This window comes from Poeciliopsis prolifica, unplaced genomic scaffold (assembly GCF_027474105.1).
Source record: "Poeciliopsis prolifica strain line A6 unplaced genomic scaffold, Auburn_PproV2 SCAFFOLD003, whole genome shotgun sequence".
Taxonomy (NCBI): domain Eukaryota; kingdom Metazoa; phylum Chordata; class Actinopteri; order Cyprinodontiformes; family Poeciliidae; genus Poeciliopsis; species Poeciliopsis prolifica.
In genome coordinates this window covers 137,281-159,001 of record NW_026562378.1, presented here as the reverse complement: position 1 = coordinate 159,001, position 21,721 = coordinate 137,281, and the positions used below count along the sequence as shown (strand labels likewise).

Genomic DNA, 21,721 nt, shown 5'->3' with positions numbered 1-21,721 from the left:
ATAAGTTGGATTTGAATAATAAATTCAAATCCAAAAAACAATGCTCCTGGTGATTTATTGAAAAAAACAATGCTCCTGGTGATTTATTTATATTTAATATTTTCCTAGTTTTGTATTATTTTGATCTTTTAAGGTTTTGTACTATTACACTCCCATATAACCCCTGTTTTGAGTTGACATTTCCAAGCCTCTATAGATCAGAAGGAAACTAAATTAGATTCCCATTATTGGTGAAGCCATTTGTCTGAGCAGACAGATTGGTGTCGGCGTACACGTAAGACAGAAAAGCAGCATATCACATCTTTGCACATTTAAAAGACTGCAACATGAACACTAAGAATAATTCACAACAATATCATCTAATGACTTGGAAAAGCGATTGTCATTTTTTTGGACTGAAACGCATGATCAGAAATTAAGATTCTGGGTTGATTCCAACACACAAATTAGTACTGTGGTCCCCAGCCTCCACTCCATAAGCGGAATTGATTTGATGTAGTATGAGTATTGATTGTCATCAGGTAAGAGCTGAACACAGTCACTGAGTTAATGAGAATAAGTAATGTTAAACTTTGCAACTCCACCATCCCCCCAATCAGCCGCTGAGCTGAAAACATAAATTGTACATCTGTAGAGAAACACGGGGTAAATGTTGCAAAAACAAATGCGTGTAACTGCAACAAAGTGTACAGTGTACAGCCCTGACATCAATCAACAAGGCTAACAAAAGACAGGACGACAAGGAAATGCACTGATTTAATTTCAACCAGTGTGCTGGTGAATTTACCACAAGCTCTCAGGGGCACATGAAGTTATAGTACTGTGAAAATGTATTGATTGGGAAAGAGTACATGTAGAGGAGGAGGGGAAATGGTGCCCGAACCAGAGGCAAAGCAGAGAACAATGACTGCAGGCTCTAAGAGTTCATTTGGGTGGCTAGAAATCCATACTGGCCCACTAAAAACAACATGTAATTCATAAAAGATGACCACTGAGAGCTTTTTACCAGGACTGAGAAAATAAATAAACTTGATTAATGAGCCTTGTTATAACCTTGTATTGATTTTCAAATACAGGGTTTGCCTCTTTCTTGATAAGTGTGCGTAATGAATCTCTCTTTCATTATCTGTATACAGATTTGCCACTTGACCTGCTAGCATCCACTGAGCAAAGTCTTTTCTGGGTTCTCTGAAATCTTCGAAGAAAATTAGGAGTCTGGGGACGGCTCATTCCAACAGCATTGATTCTACAAAGCCCACCCCCACCCAAAACTGCCACCACTGGCAGTCACCACTGGGACTGTCCCCACTTTCAATATTGCAACTTGTAAACAGCACCGTCTCTTCCTGCCTTCAGAGTGAAGACAAATGGGGGCAAACTTTCCAATTAGCCTCCTTTAATGGTTTCAGCAGGGTACACAGAGGACAGCAACTAATGTGTGCACTGTAGCTCTTTGCTGCAGAGGTTCTTGTTTTATACTCTGCTTTAAAGCAAGAAACGGAAGTTATGAATTCATCCATCTGAATCAGTTCATGTGTTCACACCCTGGAGTCTTGCATGGGTTTCCTGAATGTGCTGCAGCAGCAGTGCAGGGACGGCCATCAGGGTCCACAGCCCCACAGCTCTAATGATGATGGCTGTGAAGTTGCTGTGCTCTGCATTTTGGCTCAGACCAGACAGAAGAGGTTTGCCTAACATGGAAGATCTGCCTATGGAGAGTTACAACCACACCGCTTAAAACTGGGCTTTTCCTTGAGGTCATAACGTGATGAACAAAATTAAACCAGAAAAATAACAGCAAATATCACCAAGCCTATGCCAGAGACAAATGACAAAATATGATGTCATTTGAATTTGGGATTTTTTATAGTTTGGATCTGAAGATGCTCCCCTGTGGAGCGCCGTTTGTAAACTTACACAATCAAAAACCAATACCAATTTGGGTTATTTAGCCAAAATCATATTGTCTCCATGTTATTCATAAATTTCTTTATTTTTTTTATTTTCCTGGCTTCCGCGCTAAAATCTAGTTAGCAAGTCTTGTTATAAAGCCAAATATTTAGCTTATATCAAATGTTTAGTTAGCAAGCCAAATATCAAATAAAATATTTACTAAATATGTATGTAGAAAGCTAAATATATAGTTCCCAAGGCAAGGTGAATATTTAGCTTGAAACTAACCATTTAGCTTGCAAACAAAATATTTAGTTTGAAATTACTTGTTTAGTTAGCAAATATAATACCTAGTTTGGCTGAACTAGGGTTAGGGTTATTTAGCACATCAGAAAATAGGTCATAGTCAAGTCTGACTGAGACGTATAGCAACAGTAAAAACTAGGAGTGCACCAATTTATCGATCAGTCAATTTCAGATGATAAAAAAATTGGCCAAAATCAGAATCGGCAGTCAGGCTTTGTAAAGATTCATAATCAGAGATAGGCCAGGAAACTGGAATCTTTGCACCCCTAGTAAAATGGTTTACATAAATAATAGTGGTAAAGTAAGGGAGTCTGGGGAACAATGTTCCTTTGATCCACTGAAGCTCTCACTGCTTTGATCAATCCTGTGCTTCTGTGTTTTGTTCTTGTATCTAAAGGCTCTAATGTTCGTCTTAAAACAGTTTCCACTGGAGAAGAAGAAAGCTCTATGCAAATAGTGGCTAGAGTCAGCCCTCAACCTGGGGGCTCCGCACTGACAGTGACAGAGAAGCAATGCTACACCATCCGTTTAATAGCCCCACCTCCCACTTTAACACAGCGGCAGGAAACTGGAGACAGGCAGGATTATAAATCAGCCACTGTGTAGAAAAAGGAGGGGAGGAGAAGGAGGGCATTTCGAACCATTTTCACCACTTATTGACCAAAACAAATCAAATCCCCCCCTCTGGCTCCTTCAGGAGCCAGTATGGGCTCTGAGCACCGTAATGGAGTCCCCCGCATGGAGCTAGCTTATGGTTGGCTTGATCAGTACTGGTCCCCATTTCACAGCCCTAAGAAAACAAAAAAAAAGAGGAAGACAGACGTGTCTCCACTGGCAATACCAACACAGTCTTAGTAGCAATATGTTTCTCTGGCGCTCATACAGCCTCCACATTAGATGAATATCTGCTGCGTTTCTCAAGGGTCATCAGAAAATCATGCGGATGAGCCTGCTAGACTATTTGATCCTTTTTTCTCCTAATTTACTAATTCAATAGCAGCTGTTCTGCCATCTGTAGTACAGCGCCACAGTTAGAGACTTATTTCGTCTCAGCTACAGTGTGTGCAGTGTACAGGCAAATATCATTAATGAGTAATTAACTGAGCTTGAGTTACAAAAAAACAGTGCCTTAAAAAGTAGTCTTACTCTGAACTTTTTTCTTTTGTTTTACATTTTATCAAATTAAAACTGCAAACCTTATTCTAATGTGTTGAGATTTTATGAGACACCTAAACAAAATAGTGAAATGGAAGAAAAATGACAAGCAAGGAGCTTTTAATCAAACTCCAGTTTGTTTGTCCAGAAAGTCTGCTTTGTTTGGTGAGAATGTGCAATTGAAGTCTACTCCACCTGAAAACCCAGGTCTCAGTTCAGTTCAAAGATGTATGTAGATGCAAGTGGACCAGAGGCCACTCTGAAAGCAGGAAGTGGACTGGTAGGGCATTCTGAAGGTGAAACTAAGTGATCTGAAAAGTCGTTCTCACAGGTGTATGGTTCAAAGATCTAGGAGTTACAATTTCTGCTACACTTTGGGATCGCGCTCTGATAGGAATAAAGGACTACTCTATTAACACTAGGCTGCAGTTAATCCAGTGGTACATCGCCTGCACTATTCTAAAGCACGGGTAAGTAAAATATTCCCAAATCTTTCAAGTGTTTGCAGCATTTGTGGACATCCTTGGCCACCAGTTCTGGTACTGCCATTATTTATTTGGGATAAATAATGGAATAAATATTTGTGGCTAAACGTGTCGTTCTTATAGAGTGGATGTTAATTAATCAATGAATGCCATAATAAATGAAAATGAGATCAATAATTTCCATTCTGATATGTTTTGAAAAGGCAATTTTGTTTACATAATCCATTTTATGCATGGTCGGGTTTCTGTTTTTGGCTGTCTTGTTTTATTTTGGAAATTCAAAATGTGTTCCAGTTCCAGTGTGGAGTATCCTGTATAAAATTAAAGTTACTTTATCTTTGTGAGGGTGAATGTATGCCAATCATCATGAAACAACATTGTCATTGTAATAATTGCTTGGACAAATTATTTTCCAGCAAAATGTATTATTGTGACAGCAGGCCTATTGCTGTCCACAGCTTCACCATCCATAGCAATTCTTTGGACTTGGATGAGATTAGTAATGAATTTTCATTTTTCTATGGGATTGCTGAAGTGTTTTTGAACAGAATGGAAGTTCTCTTCCACTTTACTACCACACATTAATATTTGATGGTTTATCCAATAAATCCAAAAGTTTTGGATAGCAAATGTGAAAAGACTGCAGGGGAATACTTTTACTTGTATACTGACCATTGTAAGCAGACACATGGTGCATTGTAGATGAGCTATTTCAGATGTAGATTTTTCTTTCTTTGCTATAAGAGCAGCATCCTCATCCTCCTGACCTGGCACATCAAGCCTTGATTGTCATCAACGCTAGAAAAACCTCCTCTGTCAATTTACAAGCATTGCTCTTTTGGACAAACTCCTACACACATTGTTTTACCCTCTGATTGTTTACCTCAAGTTTGTGGAAAGAGGAGGAAAAGAGCATCCTCTGTAGCAAAATAGTGAACTCTAAATGCTCTCTTGTCAATTCTGTTCTTTGATGAATTGACAAACAGACTGCCCTTCACTGGAAGACACAGAACTGGGGGGTTAACAGTAGTCCTCCTGGCAAACTTTTGGCCCAAGATAAAATCTCCTCACACTGGAAGTGATGAGGATATGAGTGGCTCAAGTATCAAAAGGTCTCCGGGAGTTAACGAGGGAGGAAGACCTGGTAACCTTCAAACTCTTCACACCTCCTCTGCCAGCACATCTGAGGAAGAAGGAGAGCCATTTGTGGCCAGGCAATGCCCGTGACTACCGACAGGGGATGGCTTGGGCCTTGGGGTATGTGGTCCAAATGGTTAAACAGCGGGTGAGTTACAGTGCAAGGGAACTTTAATGCACAGGTTCAACGTTAGGACTAGGAGAATAAACCCGGGGGGAGGAAACGACCTGCGAACTGTCTAGTGAAAGTATATTGGTCTCCTAGTCAATCATAAAAAGGTTCATTGCAAACCTCCCCCCCATCCTCAGCTGACACACGACTCCTACTGTGGCTCAGCTGGGACTACCAGCTGTTATAGAGAGGATTTACTGAGGTGTACAATGCTTTCAAAAACATGAAGCATGGATTTACTATTTACGGCAAGAGAAAAACATGTGTGAGCTCACACACGTGTCAGAAAGCCGACACACCTCAGGGGTAATGGTGTCAATTAAACAGGATATCTGGGGTAATTTCCATGTCAAACTGTCAGCCCAGAAGCACCATAGCCCCCTAAATTGTCATGACCCCCACAGAGACAACTGACTCTTGCTCCTCTATTTCTGCAAGGTGGATTAATCACAGAGGTCACACTGACTTGACTTAAAAGAGCTGCAGATTTGTTTCTTGGCTTGGACTGTTCTATTATACAGCATCTAACAAAAGTATTCATACAACCAGAACTTTTTCACATTTTTGGCATTGTGGATGAGCTATTTCAGATGTAGATTACTACTGCATGACTTCAGTGTATTTTACTTGGAAAATTTCCATGTTAGATCAACACAATGCGGTGCATAGCTGTGCAGTGGACAGAAATAAATCAGTTCCTCCAGGATGTTGCTATATTTTTTGTGATAAATGCAGTCTGAAATGACAATTTTTTCAAAACGTTGAGGTCAAATTTGCCATCTTTTTTACGGGGCAGAATGTTGCGGTCCAAACAATAAAGGACAATATATATGTAAAAAAAAAATTCCATTTATTTTTCAAAAAATTCTTAACAAAAGGATTTCAACAACAAAACTAAAAGTTATAGCAAAATGGGCCCAAAATAAATCATCTAAGGCATACCTAACTCAAGAAAGCAAACCAAAAACTGACCTCTCACCATGAACACACTGAGAAATTTATACACAAAGGTTAGCCTACGCAAACAAGGAGGGCTGGGAGAAGAGCGAAAGACAAACAATGCACAAACATAAATAACTAATTCCAACAAGACATTTTGACTAGAACACAACTATAAAAACAAAACAACATAACACCAAAAATATTTTAGTGGTTATGCTATTATGAGTGAGAGGCAGACTGTTCATCATCAAGTCCAGGAGCCTGATGGATTGTTCCACTTCCTGGTTTGCCTTACAGCAGTCATGTCCCAAAGCCAGTCCTTCAAACTCAGCAAAGCAAAACAGGTAATGATCCAAATGAACATGAAGTGTTTACTAAATGTGTGCACCCATAATAGTAATCAGCGTAATGCAATAATCAGCACAAAAAAGTGAAATTATAAATATATTGTGTGAAAAATTCTCAATATATTATGTGAAAACATTTAAATAAATACTAACACTGGGGAAAAGATGGAGGAAACGCCACACAGAATAATGTATTTTTACATTGTAATTTAATGCCTTGAAATTGGGCCTCAGTCTCTTTCAAAACTCCCGCTCTGTAAAGAACCCTGCCTGCAGGAAATCATCTAACTTGAGTAACGTTACAGGTAGTTTGGACTTTGCTTATTTTTCATGTTTGATGTTTGTCTTAGCCACAGCAGATTAATACAGATCTTCACTGATGAGCTGTTCAACCGAGCTTTGTAAGGTTGGTGAAGAGTGCGTTCATTAAAAGACAAACACTGAGGAATTCCCAGTACCAGTGTGGTTGAGACTTTTTCACTGTACTGATGAGTCTCCTCTCTGACCATTGAACCGACCACTTTAACAGTCGGTTCAACCCAACCATTAAAATACCATGAAAATTAGACTACAGTTTTAAATGTGCTTAGACTTACTTTATTGTCATTGCACAAAGACAATAGTGAATTTGGAAACAAATTGTTGCTTGGCCAGCAGAGTATGCAGAGAAAATATTGAAAAACTATAAGAAATGTAAAAGTATAAAGGCATTATTACTGCAAAGAAGCTGATGTGCTCATTAATAATCATAAATATTTAATTATCATAAATAATTGATGGGGTATAACGGCTCTATTATGATCAACAAGGTTGACTAAAATGTTGTGAAGACATTTAAAATGCAAGAAATCTTGAAAATAATCTCTTCACAACATTATAACTGAAAGATTATTTTAGGGTTGCATGGTGGAACAGTTATTTTGCAACAAGAAGGTCCTGGGCTCAAATTTATTTCCTTTCTGCATGGAGTTTGCATGTTCTCTCTGTGCATGCATGGGTTCTTTATGGGTACAGTATGTCAAAGCATCAAGGAATCACCAAGATGCAGAGAATTAACTAGGAAGAACCGGAATCTGTATTTTAGAACAGCCCAAATCCAAATGTAAGCATTTAAAAAGTGTGGAGACTGGGCAATCTTAAGCTGTCTTAAGAGAAACTTTGGTATAAGTTAAGAATGAAAAATGACTTTTTGAAAAACTGGGAAAAAATGTAAAATTTTACAAGGTCCACAAAAATTTCAAAACTGGAATAAATCCTGAAGAAATTCCTTGTGTGTGAATGACGTCAACATAATCTCTAGTTTTCATGGAGTTTGTCACAAACTGGTAGTGGGGCGGTTGGAGAATATCTACAGCAGACCATGAAACAAACCTGGGACTGCAATTTCCCCGAATATTAATCCTGCTTTGGTTATCATACTCGTAGCAGATTCAAGAGAATTAGGAGCCAAGTCAATGATAAAACTCTCAGTCTGGAGAAAATAAGTGGCTATGTGTGAAAGTCAATTTAAATGCAAATTCCAGCACTTAAGACAACACTGTCTGGAAAAGCACTGGTGAAGAAGGTGCATGCTAAAACTAGACCAGCGCCTCAAAGTTTTACCGGTGACAGATGACACACACTCGGAGTGTAGCAGGCAGTGGAGAAACGAGTCAGAGATGCACTACATGTGAAGACTGTAGAGTGTGATTCTAAGATATCAAAGCTGGATTTTGATCGGATCACAACTATTGATCTGCTTTTGTTTCCCAAAGCCTCTGGTTTAAGCCTTTAAGCCTCTTCAAACGGGTGGGGCACTCAGTGAAATGCTCTACCATTTGCTCTTTTCTTTTTCTGTTTTTTTTTTTTTTTTTTTTTTTGTCTTAGCCACAGCAGACTAATACAGATCTTCACTGATGAATGCAGACAAACAAAAGCACTAATTCCATAGCTGCAGGGTGTTATTCTATCTATAAGCGTACGTTTCCTTCAAGAACAACATGATTTATTTGAAACAAACCACCCGGCCTCCAGAGGTTCACAGGTTTCCCTCACAGCTAATTAGCAAGCGCCACTTAATCAGGTTCTGCTTCTATGACACAAAACTGTCGCCAATATTTTCATTCTGAGCCTTTTGTTCAGTTTACTGCAGCAGGTTATTATAGATATTCAGTGTTTTGCTTTCTGCTGGAAATATTCACAGTTCGCCCTCCACTCAGAGCTCACAACACAATGTTATCTCTCTTATGGGTTCATGGGTGATGGAAACAGCTCGCAGCTGTATTTTTGTAGCTGAACAAAGCGTGACTGCTTCATAAAGAGGAATCTTAAAAGCCTTGATAGAAGAAATTTAAAGCTACCTCTCTCACTACCCAGCTTTCTCAAAAGCAACTAAAGCCAACAAAACAAAAAAAAAATGTATGTTTCTTCTTTTTCTAACCATGTATAAGGAAGCTTATCAGAACTCATAGGAAGATGAATGCAGTTAATTACAGGGCAATCCTGGGAAAAAGCATAATAAATATGTCAATAGGTGAGAGGTTTCTAAACAGACAGCATGAGATCCATGTTGATGAGGCTTAATCAAAGTCCAAGCATACATGGATATTCACTAAACTGATGTTCACAGATGCTCTTTCTAATATGACTAATCTTGAATTATTTTGCAAAGAACGCATGCAGCAGTAATTCCAAGAATAGACGGATGTCAAATCTAAACTTTTCAGATTCTTCTTCATTCAAGAAATACATAAATAACATTTTAAAACCATACATCTTCTTTCTTCTACTTTACATGTACAAAAAATCCCAGTAACAGACAATTCAGTTTGTAGTTGTGACAACATGTGGAAAAATTCAACATCTGTGTCATATTTTGAAAAGATCTAAATGTATATTAAGCTCTACTGTGAGATGATTAATATTTTTTACAATTAATACTGATATGGTTTGGATTTTATAGTGAGCACTTCACTCTGGTTCTGGAGCTGCACTTAGCAAAGCCTACATGAGACTGATTGGCTCCAGCAATTAAACTCACATTCCTACCACTGACCTGCTGTGTCTCTAAATGAGTCCATTAGTGACTAAACTGTGAAGTGTTTTAGCAGCAGGCTATTTTTTTCAACCCCCCAAACACACCAGCAGTCCCACGAACAGGCACCGAGCCTTGTATCTTTATTAACAGGTGACCCTCCAAATTTTGCTAAAATTCCACTGTAAACCATTTAAAAATTCCAATTTAACATAGAGCCATAAAAACAAGAAGACTTGATTTCTGGAGCTGTGATGATAAGGAGGTCAAGGAGCTCTGTGGTTCATGGCCGGTGTTCTGTGGGTCACGCTTGTTGAAAAAAAATAAATAACAGAATGAAGATGGCAGCTTTCCTCAAGCCGATGAATTGATTTGGATCTACACCAGCTTGGCAAGATTCTTTTACACTAACATTTGCTATGTCTGGGGGTGAGAACATTAAGAAATATTCATGCTGAGATCTGGCTCAATGTGCAGGACCCCAGAGGGCAACTGCAAAGACTTTCAGAGATAAATAACCTTCCCAAGCTGCTGGGAAGTTTGTTCTGAGAGAATTTCTCAAAATAGACGTATGGAGAAGAATATTGAAAATTTTCTTGTTGCGAAATGGCACACAGGCCCAGAATCAGTACAAATGTGGAGTATTCAATGTATGTTTGCATGAAAAGTTAAGTTTATGTATTTTCTCTTATCTTCTGGTTTAAATAAAAATTTAACATTGTTGGGGTTTCTGCTGTTCTCACCAAGTCAAATTTTAAACTTTTTGAGACATTATGACATTATATAATATGAGACCTAGATTATGACTGAAATGTGCAAAAATGTATGTATTGTATATATTTTTTTAAAAGTATTAAGTGTGAGTTTTGCCACAAACTCACACTTTGTGGCAAAACTCAGTGTTTTGCCACAAACACTTCTACTACTAACCCTTCGACTAGGTTAGTAGTAGACGGGTCTGTTTTGTGTCTATTTGACAGCATTAGGCACCAGCATTAGGTGCCAAACTTTCAGTGAATGTAGCGTCATATGGGTTAGCACTGTATGGGTTAGCATCATGTGGGTTAGACGTGAGCCAGTGTCAAGACGTCCAGCCAACGGGCAACAAATTAGCACTTCCCTGTGATATACGCAAAAACGTCTGACAAAATTACTTGGGAGAAAAAAAAAACTGCATTAAATTGATTAAGTAGTCCTGCCACAACAAAAATTGAAGACTTTATCAATCTTATCCAGCTTTCATTTCTGGAGCAATGGCCTTGATTTTAGGTGCATAAACTTAAGAGCCTTTGAGGATGTGAGGACACATTGATTCTGCTCATAGATTACTCTGTTCATGTGTTTGTCCACTTAACAAATTGACCACTCAACACTACCTCTTTGTTTCAGGGCTTTAATCATGCTTGATCTGCTCTCTCTGTGCTTGACTCTGAGGCAAGATGGGCCTGTAAACAGCCTCTTTGTATGCACTTCAGACACTGGCCTCAGAGGTTCACACCACATCAACATACACAGAGGTGAACAGTCCGCTTCCAGGACCCAACAGGCCCCCGACACAACATAATGAGATCCCTGGGGAACACTGAGAATTGCTGCTATTATGACATTCCCAGGTCTACAACTCATTGTCATCGCCTATGTCCAGACAGAGATGATCTCATGCACACCAATTACAGATCAGTATGGTAACACTTACGTGATTTTGTTCTGGAAGCACAAAAAAAAATCTAAGTATTGCAAAGATAATATACCTTTGATGTCCAGATATTTAAAGCTATAACTAGACATGATCAGAGAATGCAAAATGCTGACTTTATTACTTAATAAAATCAATCAGCCAGTCTTGAGATGTGTTTCTGGTTAAAAAAAATCTCTGGCAGACATAGGCAAATGTGAAAACATAGGCGAATGTGAAAAATGTCTCGTCTTAATTTCCTTCAGGTTTCTATAAAGAAGGTATGACATTTTTAAAATGAGAGTTGATTGAGAATTGGAAAAAAAAAAATAATAATAAAATAAAAATCAACTTGATTTTGGACTCTCCTCTCCTCAGGACTGATTAATTAACTTCCGGTTGCAGGCACATGGTTAGAAAAAGCTATTCATCAGAATGAAGTGCGTGCTTCAGACAAACTGACTGAAGTTTTTGTCGGTTTCAGTCATCTGCCGCTGTACTTTTCTGAGCCATTTATTGAAATAACTACCGTAATTTCCGGACTATAGGCCACGACTTTTGTCACACGCTTTCAACCCTGCAACTTATGCAATGATGCGGCTAATTTATGCACTTTTTCTAACGGCTGTCAGGGGCGCTCGAGTAGAAAAGGTAAGAGTGAGACAGGTGGAATATATGTGTCGAGGAGGATGCAAGTTTAATGTAACTTTGCGCTTTGTGCATGAATAAAATTAGCATGAACAGACCCTCATCATGGTAAATGCAAGAAGAAATGCAGCTTTCAAGTTAAAAGCAGTCGAGCTGGCCGATAAAGAACAACAAAAGAGAGACAGAGAGTGTGTGGTGAACAATATCTGATGCTATTTCAATCTGACACTGAGGAGGAAGACTTCCATGGTGTCAGTGCACAGGAGGAAGATGAAGACGGCTCTCAGTGACTCAGTGACATGTTTTTTTAACCAGCCCTGTTAGCGCTGTGTTACTGCCATATTGATGCTGTGTTACTGCCGCGTCACAGGCACTGTTTGGAAAGAAAAGCTAAGGTATATTATTAAAACTTTGAAAACTCTTTCTGTGTACCATCTTTCTTTGTAAATGTCATGTTTCAATGTAGGCACATGCGGCTTATGGACAGGTGCGGCTTATGTATGTACAAAATGTTTTTTTCTTTAAAAATGTACTTGGTGAGGCTTATAATTGGGTGTGCTCTATTGTCTGGAAATCACGTTATGTGTGGATGTTGTTGAAAGAAGCAATTTTGACACATTTAGCAAATGTCCCAGCTCTGCAGAGCCGGGTATGTTTCATTTCTTTGCAGTGCTGTCCTCTGTGTCCCCTGCCTGTCAAAATGCTCCTCTTGGAGCCCTTCACTTTGATCTCCCAAGGGTCCTCCAGTAACCTTATCCATGCAGCCACGCACAATACCCTTCACAATACCCTTCACTGAACACAAAGCCGGAGATAGCATGCGCCTCTGTTCCATTCTCTGCATTTGTCACTTTTGCGCTTGTGATCTTTGTTCATTTCACCTCTGGATGCATGAATTATTCCAAACCAAGCTTCCAATAGAAATGGAAATCACCCATGTTAACTACCGACTAAAGGGCAATAACTCTTCCCTCTTTAAGGTATAACTGTCAAGCTTGTTGTTCCTTTGAGAATCTCATACTTGTGTCGATATTGTAATATATGAACAGGGAAGGCAGAGGATATGTACACCGGCCCAATAGAGGTATTATGATTCTGTGCTGACTAGTAAAAACCAGAACAGCCAGTTTGGAACATGAGCTTGAAGCTGACAGCAGTCCATCATGGGATTGCGGTTACCCACTCATAAAAGCTCCAGTCATTCTTCCTCATTATTGCTTATGGTTTTCATGTAAGGCTAATCTCAGATGATTAATTAAACATAAAGACTACAATTTCAAAGCCAGATGAAGCGAAATAGCACCACATATCACAGCCTTCACAGTGAATGCCACAAAGGAAAAAGCAGCCTGGAGGCTGGGATTACAACACAACAAGTGGAACACAGTCACTAGGACATAATCAGAACAAGGCACTCTCTTTGTTGCCTTTTTGTCTTCTTTTTGGTTTTGAGATATTTAAGCACAAAGAAATGGCAAACAACATGGGAGGACTGGAAGTAGAGATCTACTGATTGAATTGTTACATTGGTGGTCCTGAGTTTCTTATCTTCTTGGCTTATACTTTGAGTGTTTTCAAGAATTAGAAGTAGGGCCAGTACTTTTACTTGTTAATTTTAATATATGAATGCATTAAAAGCTAATCACACAGCTTTTAATGCATAAAAAAAATGCACGTAATTGCTTTTTTGTTTACATGAGGTCACGCCAGGAATCTTTGTATTCACCGGATTTTTTTTTCTTACACCGGATTTTTATTTATTATCATTATTATTTATTATCATCCACAAGCAACAGCAATATGCAACAAAGTCACTTCCCTTGGCCTGCTGGGGGTTAAATTTTGCTTCACAAAACAATCTGATAACATGATGCAAAAGACTAATGCTATGTTCAAGTTCTACTTAAGGAAATGGGTATACTATAGCCATCAACTGTCAAATAACAGATTAAAAGCAATAAATACATCTACTGTTTAGCTCATATTTCTATTGATTCAATAATTTAGCAGCAAAAATGTTTTTGAGGTGTTTGTTTTTTTATTGAAAATGTAGTCTAATTTGCCAATATATAGTTGAACTATATATGGTGCAATTAATCACCATTACTTATAGAAATTTAAATTTCCAAATAAAACAGAAAAATGTGTTGCAGGCCCTTTAACACAGTTGGTTTAGAATAGAAGAGAAAATTAAGAAATTACCAAATTATCCCAATTTAATTTTTTTTATATTTCTTGTAAACCATCTGAGTTGTACTCAATTAAAAAACAGAGCACAGAAGTATACTGTTGATTGATGTTTATGTAGACTAAAAAAAGATAGGGGATCATTGCTGTAGATTTTAAATTTGTAGAACAAAACCCTCTTGTCATATTTGAGCTGCTGATTGTTCCATATGTCTTCAATAGTTGGCAGAAATTACTAGCAAAAAATGTTCCAAGAAAACACAACCTCTGATAGCAAAGAAAGAGAACAATGTCAACCAGAGCTACACCCAAAGAGATGCAGGGATGCATGCATAACACTGCATCAGCTCAGGCTCCTGGCTCCTTCCTCCCTTGAGCTGCTAGGAGAATCGCTGAGCGTACCAGATAACATTGACCACACCACAGGTTTGTCCTTCTGTCCTGACTCTCCAGATTAATTATCCGTGCACAGCGCCGAGCCGTAGATCACGCCAGCTACATTTTCCCTTGATGATGCACTGACCTGTTAAATAAGAAATAAACCTTGATTCTAGTAATCAGCCCTTCTTATCTTTTCTTCAGTGGAAGGAATCAGGCTCCTCTCTGAACCACTCACAGGTACACTGAAAATAAATTTGGTGAATTAATATATGTATATCGCCAGAGATTAGGCAACGGAATGAATATTTCATGTAACCAAACACACTGTGTAAAATCGTGCCCCTTCCAGCTGTCTTCGATGACAGACATGAAAGAGGAGGGCTCCGGTGCGGTTGAGGTGTGGCACCCCTTACTCCGCCCGCAGCACCATGAGCACCAGTCCTCCTTGTAATTGCTTCTAGCGCTGGAGCCTGAGCTGAACATGAATTAGGGCCTGGGCAATTGCTAGGCACTGTGCCTTCAAGACATACATGCCTCACCTTCGAGGTTGACTTCCCTCACAGACAGCACCAGCACTCCTGATAGAGTGGCTGCTGAGATGGACAATCAGTCTAATAGTGCAGGTAAATTGACGCTCACTGTTGGCAGAGAGAATTCTCTAATCTTTAAAACCCATCTCATACTCCAGATTTTATCCGACAAACTGGATTACAACCTGAAATTACATTCCTGCAGCTGATAAGAGATGTATCTGTTGCAGTAGACAGGAAAGGAGAAAACCTTTCAAATATTCAACAAGAGAACGTGTTTATTTCTCTATTCCAGTGGGGCAGAGTGCATCTATGGGTCTGCCTGTGCTACATGTGGCTACCAACAAAGAGCACTTTGTTTCTTTCCTCCTTCCAACTCTCGAGCCCCACACGCTGCAACTGGGACAGTAAAAGAGAATGCGCCCCAAACACTGACACTGCAAGGCAAGCATATACCTGGGCAAGCAGACATACAATAGGGCCCTGTAAAAATACACTTCTACATTGTGGGAGTTCTTTCTACAAAGAAGCAGCAGTGCTGATGAGTCTACTTCTAGGGCAACCTGGAAGCAAACCTGTTACAGGTTACAAAACACTTGAGACAGTGGGATAGAGGCTCCACTCCCAGTGGGCAACAACCCTTAAGATAGTCAACTTAAACTACAACTTCAGTCTGCAAGAACCATTTGCTCACATTTGGCCACATTGTAGTTACAAACTTGAATGTATTTTATCAGAATGAAATACACAAAAAGCACATAATACAGCTGAATTTACAGCTGAATTTAATTGCTGAATTACCTCATGCAGATGTTGTCAGGTGCAGCAGAGGCCTGATTGGTGTGTTGGACAAGGGCTGAACCCAGAAGGTACAGGTAAGTAGCCTTTGAGGACCACATTCTTTGTTCCCTTTGAGTGTTACGACATGGCACTCTTACAGTTTCAAAAAGACAACTGATTTTGTATATTTTCCTCCTTAAAACATCTACGTGAGGGTCAGGAGAAAGTCCAGGTGTCCCTTTCTCACCACACCAAATGGTGAAGAGAGAGGAAACCCTTAAAGTTGAAACTCCCAATCAGCTGAATCCTGATTGAGAATCTGTATGACATGGCCACAACGGATGTTCTGTTTGCTGCTGTGCTGAAATCCAAATGATTAAATGGATGATTAAAAGGGATGAAAAGGGTCCATGAAATGCAGCAGGTTGGATCTGCATATTAAGTGGCACTTCCTGACATGGAACGGGCTGAGACATGCTCGACACATTGCTTGTCCAATTACTGGCACTGGTTCAAATGTGCTTCGGTGAGAAGCATTCGACCTACTTCTGGACACAAAGCGCTACTGGCCTGAACTCAGAGGGGGGAGGCAGGAGTCCACGTGTGATAACAAGTGCTATTAGAGGTTGTTGTCTTTGGCCTAGAAATTAAATTTAGGCTTCCTCTGCTCACCTGATGGGCGATAATGAACTTTGAAGAACCTATGTCCTTTTGGGTACCACCCATCTGCTGGTTTGAATCGGACACCTCATAAAAGGAAGACAATTAAAAGAACTCACAGTGTCCTCCACTTCACATGGTCTTAGTGTTTAACATCACCAGGCACCCAAAGCACCAGCTGGAGAAGTTTTCTGTTGGTGACATGTTTACTAGGAGAATGTTTGCTTTCTTCTGTGACAATATAGGCCAAGTTGAAAGTTGCTTTTGAAGCAAACCGAAAAAAGCATCAAAGAGAATACAAATACCGAATTAGGAGTAAACTACAGAGCATTGCTGTTTTCTGGGATTCCCTCAAAGGCAGATGTCTACACAGAGACACAGAAAAATACATGCATTTTCATACCTTATTATTATTTATAATGAGGGGAAACTCTCCATCGACCATATGAGAAAGAGGGGGTGTGTTTGTTAAAGCCCATCAGTAACAGCTAACAAGTTTTCCATCCTCATCCCATCGATTACAGAATCCACTGATAAGCGCTACCAGGTCTCTGATTTAAATGTCACTCTATTGCGATTTTAATCACGGAGATTTAACTGTCATCACTCATCGTAATCTGCTGGCAGGCTTGTTTACGCTCCGTTGTTAACGCCTGTAATGACAAACTGTTTTCTCAAGTGTGCAGTGGGATTCAGGAGAGCTCAGGTAATTTAATCCTGGAAACATCTCGGGAGATGGGAGGGTGGAATTTGCCTGTAAACATATTTTGATTTTTTGAGGATATTTTGTATCACACTATGAAATTTGTGGTAAATAGACAGCACAGCAGAAAATCTACTGGAATTGGACTACATGTGTGTAAACCTGGACACCACTATGCAGTGCAGATAAGCCATAAAGCTGTGAATCTCAACATTGTGTCTTATCTCAGGCCGTTCTAAAAGCATGCTCTTATTGCTGATAGAGAGAAGTCTCATCTGGGGCTGAAACGATTCCTCAAGTGATTTGAGGATGGAGATTATTAAAATTCCTTGAGGAAAATTTATCTGCCTCAAAGCTTGGTTATGTTTTATTATTTAATGCACCGTGTTCCAGCCAAATTATTACTAGTGTTGCACAGCGCTCTCACTACCATTTGAGTTGTTGACGAAAGCTAAGGGTTAGCAGCATAACGTCCAGTTTTCAAGTTCGGCTGGGAAGATTTCACTGATTCATGATAATGTCAGGGTCTTAAAATGACTGACGTGAGTAGAGAAGCTTTTCTCCTCCTGGACCTGCTGGTTCAGAGCGAACGGAGGGAGAGCGCAGCGGACGTATTTATACAGGTGATTGGAAAGACTGAACACTGCAGGCGGCTGCACATTAGATAATTAATATAAGTGTAGCTTTACGGATGAACCGGAAAATTTATTTTATATCATCCCAGTCTCAACAAATGGGTGGCGGAGCTCATCATGGCGGCATGTGGCTTGTAGATGTTTCTGAGTGTGACGAACAAAGGTGTCAAATCCCCCCGCTAAGGTGGACACAAAAGCTACGAGTGTTTGGACAACGTGAGCATTAATCTGTTAAACTCACTGAAGATGAATACATAAACCAAAAGATGGACTATAGACATTTTTTACAAGCATATTTGTGAGCCTGCCTCTTTATTATTAAATTGAATATAATTTCAGATTTTTGTATAACTTTTCTTCAGGTTAACTTAGAAAGTCAGATATTATTGATACAGGTTAATTTTCTAAACTACAGAAAAGTCATTATCAGCTGAAATGACAAAAATTGGACTGACGTTGATATGTGATAGTGATACTGCTGTTATGTTAGATTTACCAATGTTTTATTTGATCTTTTTTTATCCTATTACGGTACTCGATTAATCTTAAGAATAATTGATAGATTACTTGATTACAACAGCTCTAGCCTCATCCGTCCCGCAGTGTTGGTGAGTTCTCATCATGTGAGCCTATAGTCAACATGCCTGTGTTATGGTCGAAACATACACCAAACTGTTTCTATGTTTCGACTTGCTTAAGTAAATTAAAAGCAAACTTCTCTCTTCCATTAACAAAAAATGTAATTAAAAATTAACAAAAATAATAATAATAATATATAGATAAAATATTTTTAAATAAAAAAAGATGCATGATTAAAAATAAATAAATAAAATGCTTCAAATATTGTATTTGTGTAAAGTAAATCTGACTTGATATTTACCCACTGCTGAACCAAAGCCAATACTTCTCCAGCATCAAGTCAGAATCATTTCATGAGGTTAAAAACACTGTGGCAGGACAAGAGAAACCTAAACAATCACAGTATAGAGGGAGAGCACAGTGGTATACTCCGTACAAGGACATAAAAGAACAGAAAGGGGCAGTGTGGCCATTGATTCTTATGTAAATAGGTTGTAAATAGTTACATTCATTTTTGTGCAAGAAGTATATCATTTTTGTAGTTATTTTGGTATTTTTATTCTTTATTCGTGTTAATGTATATTAAGTAACCAGATTTTCTCCACATTGTTCTATATTTATATAAATTGAGTCATATTGACTAATCTGTACTAATAACCTAGCTGGGTTTTTGCATACCATTAATGTTTACAAAGAGCCTGCAAATTGTATGCTGTATCCACACAGCCTTACTATAATTCAGTGCATACTAATGCTCTGTTAATGATCCACAGTATCATGCCAGACTCCCAATGCTGGATTTTTTAATGCTCTGTAGTGAAGTCTCTAACAAATCCTGACCTCTGCTACCTGCTGTTGCTGTACTGTCCTTAAGTTTGGGTATTTTGCATACAGACTTTGCAGTTTAATTTTCTCCAGCCAGCTTTAATCAGCCTTCAAAGCGAAGCACTAAGTTTGTAGAGTAACAGTGATTTTTTTTCTAGAAGATTTGCTCCCACGTGTTTAACTAGGAACACCAATGAGCCAAACTCTCAACAACTTATGTCAAAACAAAAGTTGTGGAAAACATGCCAACATTGGCATGAGTTCACCATGTTAGAGCAGAATATTAAGACTAATTTTGGGATAATACATCACTCACACCAAAGAACAGAGGAGATACTGCAGAAACATGAACAGAATTGGTAATTTCCTGAAACCCTCTAATGATGAAATATTGTGTTATTTTACTACTACCATATTTTCAAGCACAGGCATGACACTGATTTGACTAATTTCATCAAACAGAGGTGTGGGACTTGACATCGGTGTATAAATCTAAAGGGATGGAATCAAGGGATAAAGATGTTGACCCAATAGAAAGTATTCACCCCCTTGGATGTTTTATTCCTTTTATTGCTTTTAGAAATTAATCATAATCAACAATTTGGGCTTTTTTTGCAAAATAAAAGACAAAAAAAATCCTTCCATTTCTACTAAATGAGGACAATTACATAAATATTTAACCAAAAATAAGTGCCTGAATAAATATCATTCCTTTTTAAAGTGACTTACCATAATTAACACAGGTCGGCTGGAGATCACTTGAGTGTAGTGAGTGTTTGTGTCTGGAAGGTTCATTCACCCATAAGAACATTTATTATCCAGCAAGACAACAACCCGCAGCATCCAGCTGAAGCTACACAGAAATTGTTTCACGGCAATAAGGTGAATGTTTTGGAGTGGCCTAGTCAAAGCCTAGTCAAACTCAATTCAATATAGAATTTGTGGCAGAACTTTAACAAGACTGTTCAAAGAACATTTCCATGCAACCAGACGGAACCTGGACAGCTTTGCAAAGATCAATGGAGGAAAAATGAAAAGACCAAGAGTATATCTTCTAAATACTGACATGAAGGGGGTAAAAAAAAAAAGTAAAAATTTGTCAAAGAAACCAATTTTTTTGTTATCATTATTGATTCGTAAAAACAGTAAGAAGGGTAAAACAATCAAGGGGGTGAATACGTCCTGCAAGCACGTATTGCTTTATCTGCCAAACTACACGTGTAGATTAACCAGGGGTATAATGAAAACATAAAGTGAAATTTTATTTATTTATTTATTTATTTATTTATTACCTTTTTCCAACTTTGTCATCGATATATTCGGATATTTTGCTTGATTTCAGAATAACAAATGAAGAACTTGTTTCTTGATTGCAACCTCATAATGTTCATTTATACTGCGAAAAAATACACCCAAGAACTAAATATGCAGATATGAACCACTGTGTCAAGAGCAGTTCTCTCTTCTACTGGAAGAGAAGAGACTCTTCTGCTGCTTGGCCGAATGATCTGAATCTCAGAAAAGAGACGAAATTCCCATCATTTCCCATCACTCTACAGGAATAGAACACAGCATGTTTATCATCACTTGGAATAAAAATAAAATAAAATACATTTGCGTCAGAAAAATATCAATCATACATGTTTTCTAAAATGTAAAAAATTCTAAATCAGCTTTAGAGCTGTGTCGTTCCTGTTATTTTACTTACCGGGGAAAATGATGAAAGGTACCTTAACCTGGCTTCCCGCTACTTTTTACTCACTTTCTCCATCAGGTTATGAAAATATTAAAAAGGACTCCAGAAAAACCGTTTCCCAGAACACGACTCACTCCTTCAGTTCCTCTGTTTAATAAAGACACCTGGCAGCAAACCAGGTGCTTCTCCACCAAACACCTCCCAGTTCAAACCAGCGACATTTCCATGCTATTAAACCAGCAACTACAAAACCAGCAACTATTAAACCAACAACTCTCCCAACAAGGAGAATTTCAGGCAGTGCTAGAAACTCACCCTCAGGTGCAACTCATGCCGCAGCTCTTCTCTCCAAAGTTGATTTGCATCCAGCGCCGGAAGAAAGAGCTTGGAGGTGGAACCGGTGAAAACGTTGAGCCTCTTCGTTTCGCTGTTGGTCTCAACCGGAGCAGCTCCGTGTCTCCTCCTCCTCCTCTTCCTCCTCCCGCTCCTCCTCCTCCTTTTTCTCCTCCTCCTGCTTCTCTTCCTCCCTCTCCACCTTTCCTGGATGCGGCGACTCCTTTCGTTTCTCCTCCTCGTAACGCGCCGCCGCGAGTCTTGGTGGGAGAAGAAAAAAAAGTAATAGGGATCTCTTCCTCCTCCTTCATCAAAGACAGACTCAGAAGAAAAGCAGGGACCCTATCGCAGTCTATAGGTTTCACAAAACCCCATGGCAACGCAGTAACACAACTTCCCCGCGTTGTGACCGGGTTAAAGCTCCCCCACCTCTTTCTGTCCAGACCCCCCAAAAACTGTCTGACATTATTCCCAGGCTTCACAGAGAGCAGGTTGAAAAGGGTGGAGGCGGAGAGGAGGGAGGGGGACTAAACTCTGCTGGTGAGGATGTTGTTTAAACATGGAGAACAGTCAAAGCGTTTCAATTGACTTCATCACAAGCACTTTAATGTGTTTCCCTGCACAGAACTGAACGAATTT

General features: G+C 39.1%; 1 protein-coding gene across 9 annotated transcripts in view; it reads right to left on the bottom strand.

The window, feature by feature from the left end:
- The window catches only part of chl1b (cell adhesion molecule L1-like b), a 94,109-nt gene extending 72,613 nt beyond the window's left edge, over positions 1-21,496 (bottom strand). For all 9 annotated transcript variants that reach the window (XM_055024215.1, XM_055024160.1, XM_055024156.1 and 6 more), the window contains exon 1: positions 21,065-21,496. The gene's annotated coding sequence lies outside the window, so the exon portion shown is untranslated. The remainder of the gene's footprint in view (positions 1-21,064) is intronic.
- Between the last annotated feature and the right edge of the window lie 225 nt (positions 21,497-21,721).